This window comes from Salvelinus sp. IW2-2015, linkage group LG35 (genome assembly GCF_002910315.2).
Source record: "Salvelinus sp. IW2-2015 linkage group LG35, ASM291031v2, whole genome shotgun sequence".
Classification (NCBI taxonomy): Eukaryota; Metazoa; Chordata; class Actinopteri; order Salmoniformes; family Salmonidae; genus Salvelinus; species Salvelinus sp. IW2-2015.
Genome location: NC_036874.1, coordinates 20268847 through 20277898, shown reverse-complemented (window position 1 = coordinate 20277898; position 9052 = coordinate 20268847). Strand labels below are relative to the sequence as shown.

Here is a 9052-nt window from a genome sequence, read left to right as displayed (position 1 = left end):
GACAAAATATGGAAAAGAACAAACAAAGCAAGAGAAGAAAAAAAACGTTATTCAGCAGTACATCAACCAGTTGGTGTGTGTAAATGTGTGTGTGTGTGCTACAGGGTTGACGCTACAAACCCACAGGCTTGGCTTTCTCATCCCTTCAAGGCTTTTGGACAATGAGCCTGTCATAGCGGATGTAAGCAATGTCCCCACGCGCTCTGGCAGCTTTCATAGCTGGGATCAGTTCTTTCCTCTTCTGGCGCACAGCTTCAGGATAGTCCCTGTTGAGGAATATGTACATTCCTCTAAAGTTCCTGGCTCTTTCTAGAACAGCTACCTTGTCCTTGAACCTCAAGAACTTCACCACTATGGGCCGGTGCTGGGTTTTCCAGTCCTGTGGGCGCACTCCACCACAATATTCCTTTGGTTTCTCAGTGATCATTTCCCTCACTTTGTCCTCAGACTCCATCCAGGTCTCATGTGGAGATTCAGCAAACCAGTCCACAAGAATGTTGTTCCACCTTGATTGTTCCTTGAGATAATCAGTTGTCTGTCATTGTCATCATGGGTTCACAGAGAACTGATGTCCTCTCTCAATGACTTACATATTGCTGTCATCTTGCTCCTGTTTAAACTCATCAAGCTGCCCCTGGGAGAACTGCAAGCTGTTCTTCAGGTCCTGGACCTCTCTGGTCAGATCGTCCATTCTTTTGTTAGTTGTCTCCACCAGTATTTGGACAACACTTGAAGCTATTTTCTTGTTGTAACAACTGCTTGTAGAACTCTTTGTACTTTTACAATTGGGATCACCAACCGTTTCCAAGGAAAGATCACTTTTGCAGTCAAAAAGAAAGATTTATCGCTCAGATTATTTTTTTAAAAACGTGACTTTTAATTTTATTATACATTACCCCCCCAAAAAAATTCTGTAAGGAATGAGGTTCATGCAGAAGGCAGGCGTTATAGATTACCACAGAATATTGGCTATATGCCTGGCCTGCCAATATTGTTCTTCTCAGACCATAGTATATTTCAAAACTCAAGCTTTGGTAACAAAATAGATCAGTTCAGGGACCGAAACAAACGTTTTGGTACACCAGCAACTGTGGCAGTTAGATTTTAAAATCTAACAACCACTCAGATTATTTACCAGCCAAAATATTACCCCCCCACCATAATTACACCAAAAAACAAAAAGCGTTGAGCATGCTTTTTAATGTTTCTAAAACAATATGTGTATTACTAGTAAGAAGTGATGTGGTATATTACAACAATTTATGAATGTTTTTGTGACCAGAGTAACCAAAATATCACAGATGAGACAAATGTTCAGCTGCCCCTTTAAGGGCAGGAGGTTACAGTGGCAATGAGGGCACTCGAGCCACTGGAGTCGCCAGTTAGTGTCCCGGCCAGTGACATATGAGAATCTGACCAGTAGCTGATGTGTCTTCGCTGAAGCATACTCTCAAACATTGAAAAAAACAATCTTGTGAACAAAACAATGTAAATAACCAAGAAACACAAAAGGACAAAGGTTCACATTAGTAGACTTTCAAGTAAATAAAAGAAACGTCCTCTCACTGTCAACTGTGTTAATTTTCAGCAAACTTAACGTGTAGAAATTTGAATGAACATAAGATTCAACAACTGAGACATAAACTGAACAAGTTCCACAGACGTGACTAACAGAAATGGAATGTGTCTGAACCAAAAGGGGGGGGGGGGGTCAAAACTCAAAGTAAACAGTCGATATCTGGTGTGGCCACCAGCTGCATTAAGTACTGCAGTGCATCTCCTCCTCGTGGACTGTACCAGATTTGCCCAGTTCTGCTGTGAGATGTTACCCCACTCTTCCACCAAGGCACGTGCAAGTTCCCAGAACATTTATGGGGGGAATGGCCTAGGCCTCCGATCCAAACAGTCCCAACGTGCTCGATGGGATTGAGATCCGGGGCTCTTCGCTGGCCATGGCAGAACACTGACATTCCTGTCTTGCAGGAAAATCAAGACAAGAACGAGCAATATGGCTGGTGGCATTGTCATGCTGGAGGGTCTGGCAGGATGAGGCCTGCACGAAGGGTACCTAACATGAGGGAAGTGGACATGTCTTCCCTGTAACGTACAGCGTTTGAGATTGCCTGCATGACAACCAAGCTTCAGTCCGATGGATGCTGTGACACACAGCCCCAGACAGTCAACCTCAAAATCGATCCCGCTCCAGAGTACAGGCCTCGGGTGTACGCTCATACCTTCGACGATAAAACGCGATTCCAACCATCACCCCTGGTGAGACCAAAAACCGCAACTCGTCAGTGAAGACACTTATTGCTAGTCCTGTCTGGTTCAGCGACGGTGGGTTTGTGCCAAAGGCATGTTGTTGCCAGTATGTCTGGTGAGGACCTACACAGCCTCTCTCAGCTTTGGGCAGTCTGAGCACTGATGGAGGGATTGTGCGTTCCTGGTGTAACTCGGGCAGTTGTTGTTGCCATCCTGTACCTGTCCCGCAGAAGTAATGTTCGGATGTACCGATCCTGTTCAGGTGTTGTTACACGTGGTCTGCCACTGTGAGGACAAATCAGCTGTCCGTCCTGTCTCCTTGTAGCGCTGTCTTAGGCGTCTCACAGTTCGGACATTGAATTTGTTGCCATGGCCACATCTGCATCCTCATAATTTCTTTCAGAGTCAGAGTTTTGCCCCGGCAAAACCCAGATGACGCTGGGCCAATTTTGCGCCGCCTATATGGGACTCCCAATCACAGTCCGATGTGATACAGCCAGGGACTGTAGTAATGCCTCTTGCACTGAGAAGCACCAACTAGGAGCCATGACCATATTATATATATATATATAATATATATATATATATTATATATATATATATATATATATATATATATATATATATACTTTTTTTTTCATAACATTAACCATGTGTGTTCTCTTGTTTTGTAGTTTCAACCCAATGATTCGTCTGACAAACAATAAGCCACATTTTCCTCGGGATTCATCCCAGTTGGTATTCTGTGGAACCATGCGTTTTTTCGGTGCGGCCCGTTGTCCAGCCCTTTGTTCTCTGATCTCCACGGATGGTTGTCGGTACGGTTGTAAGCTCTGTTAAAACACATTCACGTTTTTAGTACACAATTATCTATTTTATTATACAGTATGCCTACACATTGATAGGCTATATAAAAATGTTTTTTTAAAGAAAATTCACTGAAACCAAAATACCTTTAGTTTTGGTGATCCCTCTCAGCTCCGGCTCATTTCCAAGTCCTCTGGTGGTTACAGTCCTAACCCTGGAACGGGTAGCACCAAAATAAATAAATAAATAAAATACCTACAACACCTACGGTAGGCCTACAGTATATCTAAAAATATTTTTTGCATCTTTACATGTAGGTCTCCTGATTTAAACCTGATCAAACTTGTTTGGCATTAACTGAAAACATTCATCCGTAACGATACAATTCTCCCCCTACCCTCCTTGGCAAGAGTCTATTGTCCTGCTAATAGCCCAGTCCGAGACTACCGGAATGGGTGGATGGATGGCTTATTTTGTATTCCAATGTATTGAACGAATGTATTACAGTCATTTACCATTCTCGGACTGAAAACGTTGTTTGCAGAGTTCACGATCTCATTTTCAAGTCCTTGTTTAAAATATAATGATATTTTGGAGTTTATTTATTTTTCAAATAACCAGAAGTGAACGGTTGTAATCTGAACACAAGAAAAAAAGTATTGTCCTTCTAATAGCCCATTCTAGAATTCACAGCCTGCTATGCTTGTTTTCTCTCCCTGTTTTTAGAGGGAGAGAAACCAAAAGCCTACCGCCCGGCCAAACCCGGACGACGCTGGGCCAATTGTGCGTTGTCTCATGGGTCTCCCGGTCGCGGCCGGCACAGGTATCGAACCAGCATCTGTAGCAATGCAGTTTGCACTGCGATGCAGTGTCTTAGACCACWTGGGAGGCCCCATCCAAAGTTTTTAATGCTCATCAACTGCCATGCAAAGTATCAAAATACTAAAATACTACTTAAACAGGACTCTTAAAGACTTTAATTTAAATATTTTTTGATCACAGAAACAATGAGAAAATATGGAAAAATGAATAAATAATGAAATGTTAATTATATAAAAGCAGCCCGTGTAATCATCTGCCAGAGAGTAGCCCCAATCAGCCCGAGCCCCAAGTAATACATTTGGGCCAGATAACTCAAAGGAATCAGCCCGAGCATCATCGAGATATGCTGGACCTTATGTCAGAGAGGTGTTTTTGGGACAACATCGTGTCTATTGTCCTGCTAATAGCCCTTGTGAAAACATGTTTTCAAAAGGCCTCCAGGGCCAACAGGGAAGTTCCTCACTTTCCCCCCTTCCACTTGCCTCTTCTATTTATTCCCATAGTAATTCGTTATAGTTTATTTTGCAAATGAGGGCATAAAATGGGTCAAGACGCCAGCAGAGTAAGCACATTACTCAACACATTAACACATTACTCAACACTAGTGAGACTTGTGTCGCCTACGGTAGTTCTACAGTAGTTCCTACGGTAGTTCTACAGTATATCTAAAAATACTTTTTCCAATGGCATGACTCTCCACCAATAACTCAATTTAGAGGATTGGAGGATTGTAAATTAATATCTAAGGGGCATTTTTGTTAGGGCAAATCTGATCTGTGAGAATATCTAAGGAGCTTTTATATAATTATAATGCACGGTTAATAATAATCACATTGTTTAAATAATTATATTTTGGAGATGATTTTGTTTCAAATAACCAAAAGTGAGTGATTGTAATCTGAATAAAGAGAGAAATGTCATTCTTGAACATGGGTTGAGACGTTCTTACTAATTTGTAGATAAAGCCAGTTTGTTATTTAGAATTATTTCTGTTTTTAGAGGGAGAGAAACCAAAAGCCCACCGTGCCTATTTCTGGGAATATCGTCAGTCAAGTGAAATTTCCCCATTGTATTTCCCCAAGTTCTCTCTTTACTCCAGGACCACCGACAGTTTGTTATTTTTACCTGATGCAGGACTCTAGTGCCAGAGGAGACTCTCAGACTGAAAACGTCTCCATTTATTGCCACAGTTGAGACTACTGATAGATCAGCATTCTAACTCCCCCTTGTGATAGTGTGGTGCAATGACAGAATGCCACCATCTCCTACAAACAGTCACAGCATAAGCTCATAACTTTTAAATTGAGGAACCACTGTAAATTTGGTTACTTACATTGTGTCTGCCAACGCCTCTGGGATAATGTACATTTGCGCAAGCATTATGACAACTCAGCAAAACAATGGAACGGATTAACTGAGCTGGGCTTGGGTCAATAAGTCATTGTCTTGGGTCATTGATAAGTCAACGCAGCATTATAATGCTGTGAAAGCAACTGAAATTATTTGGGTGGATCCCATCCTCCTTATAAAAAGTTACACCCATTGAGCTGCAATAATCACGTAGCCAGTTGAAGAGAAAGAATCCTGCTAAAGAGTTCAATGCCACGATTCAGAGAGGGCACAGGGACAGATATGATGGGTCTTTATTAGTGTCTAGCTGAGAGTCAATCAGCTCTTTAAAATCCAGTTTCAACTGTTCAGAGTTGCCCTTCATAATGTCATTAAAACCCACGGACTACAATAGAATCGATTTCCATGTCCTGGCATAGAACAGCAGTTTAGGAATGTAATTTACTCAAGCTCCAGGATAAGTGCTTTTGCACCAGGAACAGTGACATTTCTTACCATGGAGCTACCCAAAATCACAGCTGGCAAGGAGGATGAGGAAATCCGCCCACTCCCATGCTTCACAGGATTCGGAGAACCCTTTAAGGACGACAAGAGGCAGGCTAACTTGAGCCTATAGCTCCTGGCGTCTGGTGCAGGCTTCCGACAGATGGAGAAGCACTGCTCGATCCAGAACAGGGACGGAAGGTTGCCGACATTGACTTGGAAATTGTAGGGGAAGGAGTAGGCACAGCGGCCGCAGACACAGGTACCCCAAGCGATGAAGGTGCAGGAAGATCAGGCTACAGGGAGGCAAAACTATTCGTTGTTTGTATCCACTCCGGGCCTCTGGTTGGGAGTGTAGCCTGTTTTGCTGGAGGCCACTGTCACGAGCTGAAGACATGCAACCATCATTGATTGGCATGCTCCTCTTGCTGTACTCCTTCAACTTTGCTATCAGATGGGGGAGGAGAGGAAGGAGATGTCTCCCCTGGTGAATGAACTCCAGGTAACACCGGCCAGTCAGACAACGACATACCGCGAAGACAGAGATGCATCCAACAAGCCCGAACGCCGTCCAGCCACCGGCGTAGAGAAGGTAAACATTAGTTTCCCCCAGTTTCTTACGTAGACTGGCGACCTGCGTGATCAAGGAAGCCATGTAGAGCAACACGCAGTAGTCCTCCGGTTCTCATTGGTGGGATGTGTTAATACTGGAAAGTCGTCCAAGATAGTATCCTCAGTGGCCCAATCTCGTAGAGCACGCTAGATTATCCCCTCAGTCATTTAGAATTGTCCCGTTCAAAACAGAATGCAATCTTGAAATCTCCTTAGCAAAAGCGATACATTCTCTTAGGACCCTGTACTCCTCTAGTAGTTCAATGAAACAGTCTTGAGCCATTGTACAACATTTTTTTGCAAATAAACTATTAAAACTAGTTTACACAAGTGTATAAATCAGTAAATTCTTCCTCGTTTACTAGGGTGAACAGGTCTCACATTTCATGGTTTCACTGTCCAGGAAACAGCGGTCCCAGATACAAGAGCCAACCGCGACATGAAACAAGCTTTGCTGGTGACAGCCAGGTAGCTTAGCTAGCCGAAGCTATCTGGGGCTAACCTGCTAACGTTAGCTCAAGGATACAGTAACATACAGTAAACAAACAGTAGGTCATTTCCATGTAAAAGGACCCATGCAAACCAACATGGGAAGTTCATAGGAACATGTCAAATTGGGTGTCAAATGAAAGTGAAGAGTGTAAATATTCTTTTTATTTTAAAATAAAAGGCATATACAATAAAGGCATATACAAATTTTTCAACAATTTCCCAAAGGCTTTGATTTCTGGTCTACCAGAAAAAGTCTTAATTTTTTAGAAATACATTTTTAAGTGTAAGAAGCATTACCTTGTGCCTTGAAATTCCTTTCTCTCCCTCATGAGGGAGGGAGGATAATGAAAGTTCACAGAAGTAACAAGGTAGACCTATCAAATTGTTCATTTTTACTGATAAAAAAAATTCCCCAAAAATTGGTAACAGAATTTTTACAATTGACCCTTCGCTCAGCCCCGCCCCCCTTGGTTAGTGTTGCAACCTCTGACAATATTTTTTCAGGAAGCTGGTAAAATGAAGGTTGTAATGTGGCTAGCCACTGGATGGCTCTGAATGCACAGTCAGCATGCAGCCAAAGTTACTAAGCACTTTTGGAGCCAACTAGTGCTCTCAAATCATATCATCATGTTGACAGCATATGAGAGTTGTATTCATAACATGGCTATGTGACGACCCTCCCACTCTGTCTGCCGAATTCTTTCTCTTTGCTCTTGTTTTCCTTAATAGGATGTTGGTGGGCAGAGCCGGGGAGGGTCGTCAGCGAAATGGGACACACCTGGGCTCGGGTGCGTCCCAGGATGAATGCACCTCTTCCCCATTCATTGGGACAACTCTCCATGCAGACACACTAACACGGAACCCAAATCGGCTGCGCACGTGCGCCATCGTGCGCTATCGTGCATAAATTTATTTTGCCCCCCCACACCAAACGCGATCACGCGACCAATGACATTAATTTGGGGACAGGTCGAAAAGCATTAAACATGTATGGCAATTTAGCTAGTTAGCTTGCACTTGCTAGCTAATTTGTCCTATTTATCTAGCTTGATGTTGCTAGCTAATTTGTCCTGGGATATAAACATTGAGTTGTTCTTTTACCTGAAATGAACAAGGTCTTCTACTCCGACAATTAATCCACACATAAAACGGCCAACGTCATCTCTCCTCCTTCCAGGCTTTTTCATCTTTGAATTTATATGCCAATCGCATCTAAACTTTCATTGTATTACCACGACAACCGGCAACAAAGTTTGTCTTTCAATCACCCACGTGTGTATAACCAATGAGGAGATGGCACGTGGGTACCTGCGTCTATAAACCAATGAGGAGATGGGAGAGGCAGGACTTGCAGCGCGATCTGCGTCAGAAATAGGAATGACATCTATTTTAGCCCTTGGTGTCGCAGACGCTCGTTGGCGCGCGAGCAGTGTGGGTGCAATAATTGAATAACATGGATTTCTAAATTTATTTTGCGACGCTCGCGCACGAGTGTCCGGTCTGGTCAGCATGTTACAGATTTTGGTTGTGTCTGTTTTGTTTGTTTGCGTTGGCACCTTTCAACACCCCTCATTATCACATTTATACACGCAGCCACTCACACTACTGACTACACACATCATTGTTAATTGTATTTACTTAACTTCAGTTAATAAATATATTTTGTTATTCCTTATCTCCACGTTGTCTCAATTTTGTTATGAACTTCTAGCCGGTTCGTGACAAGTGGGGGCTCGTCCGGGATCTTGAAGGTATTGTGTTTGGGAGAAAATGTGGAGTTAATGTTAAATTCTGTAGGTGCTTTGTTTGCATTTTTTGTTACAGGTTGTTTGAGTTGTAATGTTTGGTGCCCAGTATTGGTTACTTTTGTTTGTTTGGTAAATTTGTCACTGCAGTGGATAGTTGGTTGTGTGCTGCATTGGAGAGAGTACATTGGTTCGTTTCCAAGCCCTTGCCCAGGCTGGAGACTCTTGATCTACTTGCTGTTGGGACATCGGTCCGAGGAGGTTAGTACAATCTGCTGTGTACCTCAGTGGGAGATTTGGGTAGGGTAGTGACACTTACTACCTGGAGCTATAGCCTTTTTCCCCTGTTAGGCTTAGCGACACGCTTCATTTTGGAATACATTGGGCATGGTTATTTTGTTTGTTATTTTTTGTGTGGTGTCTGTGGACTGAGCAGTTGTCTTGGGGGCACATCTGTGGCTTGGGGGAAATCTACCAGC

At 42.9% G+C, this 9052-nt stretch overlaps 1 long non-coding RNA gene across 1 annotated transcript in view; it reads right to left on the bottom strand.

The window, feature by feature from the left end:
• Positions 1-2899: 2899 nt before the first annotated feature.
• LOC139023719 (uncharacterized) overlaps positions 2900-9052 on the bottom strand; it is a 46191-nt gene continuing 40038 nt past the window's right edge. The window contains exons 2-3 of the long non-coding RNA XR_011474859.1: positions 3216-3283; positions 2900-3095 (exon numbers count right to left, since the gene is read on the bottom strand). This is a non-coding gene — a long non-coding RNA (uncharacterized lncRNA). The remainder of the gene's footprint in view (positions 3096-3215; positions 3284-9052) is intronic.